Source organism: Hoplias malabaricus, chromosome Y (genome assembly GCF_029633855.1).
Source record: "Hoplias malabaricus isolate fHopMal1 chromosome Y, fHopMal1.hap1, whole genome shotgun sequence".
Taxonomy (NCBI): domain Eukaryota; kingdom Metazoa; phylum Chordata; class Actinopteri; order Characiformes; family Erythrinidae; genus Hoplias; species Hoplias malabaricus.
Window position 1 is genome coordinate 9,860,799 of NC_089820.1, and position 1,496 is coordinate 9,862,294.

Below are 1,496 nucleotides of genomic sequence, written 5' to 3' on the forward strand. Positions count from 1 at the left end.
CTCTTCACAGCAATAAACTTGTGAGGATGTTACTGTTGGGAAAGGAAATAAAAATGGAAAACCTTTGGTCCCTTTATTCATTCATTCATTATCTATAACCGCTTATCCAGTTCAGGGTCGTGGTGGGTCCAGAGCCTAAGTGGAATCATTGGGTACAATGCAGGAATACACCCTGGAGGGGGCGCCAGTCCTTCACAGGGTAACACACACACTCACACATTCACTCACACACACGGACAACATGTGTTTTTGGACTGTGAGAGGAAATCGGAGCACCCGGAGGAAACCCACGCGGACACTGAGAGAACACACCAACTCCTCACAGACAGTCACCCGGAGCGGGAATTGACAACCTACCTGGAGGTCCCTGGAGCTGTACGACTGCAACACTACCTGCTGTGCCACCTTGCTGCCCTTGGTCTCTTTAGAAGGACCAAAATTAAACTTCATAAGTTAAGAATATATGTGTCTAGTAAAGGCAAATAATGTTTGCAAATGATGTAATGGAGGATTGCAGGTTTCTTACTTTATTCTCTTTAACCTTTCTTTACATGTTATTAACTCTGTATTTTAACTTGACAAAAGACAAAAATAAAGCTGATTTTCAGAAGCAGGAGAAAATGCTTTGCATTGATTTCAACATATATTAAAATAAATAATAAATCAATAATATTATGATTCATGCTGTCAATGTACACTACAATAAAATTTGAACTCTGTATTTAAACCCTCCATCTCTCTCTCTCTCTCTCTCATCCACCCACACACACACACACACACACACACACACACACACAGTGCAATAGGGGCAGTGAACAAACACACTCAGAGCAGTGGGCAGCCACCTTGGTGCCTGTGAGCAGTTGGGGTTTGGTAATTTAGTGGAGCCTTGCATTGAGGAAGGAGTCAGTGTTGGCCCCTCACTCCCCCCTCCACCAAATATCCTGCCAGTTGAAGGAACCGAACCAGAAAATTTCTGCTCTGAAGTCCACATAGCCTTGAGACCATGACGGCCCAATCAGTATGAGATTAAGAGGAAAACATGCTCACCATATTCTACTCTTTCCTCTGGAAAAGCTGGATAGGACCAGCCTTTGGGCATCATGTATTTCTCTCTTTTTGGTGTGTGTTGGTAACCATCAGCACCAGCTATAGTTCATGATGAAAATGGGCTCTGGCTGGGCTGGTACATGGGATATTAATGGGACCCAGGTGGGCTGCCTATTTTGGATAAATGAGGGCAGTATATGGGGTCATTATAGGTCCATAGTGGACTGTAATATTTTAGAGAGATTTTGTTTACTGGTGATCTGCCTATTTTCTTGCTGGTGGGCTGCCTGGGTGTGTTAGCTTATCTCAAGGAATGATGAAATTATTTGGAAGTTGGTGTATTTACAAACCTATTCAGAGAATAAAGAAAAATACCATCGAAACGGCTTATCTTCTGATAACTTTGCCTCTGGCGCCATCTTGTCGAGCCACATGCGAACAACCAA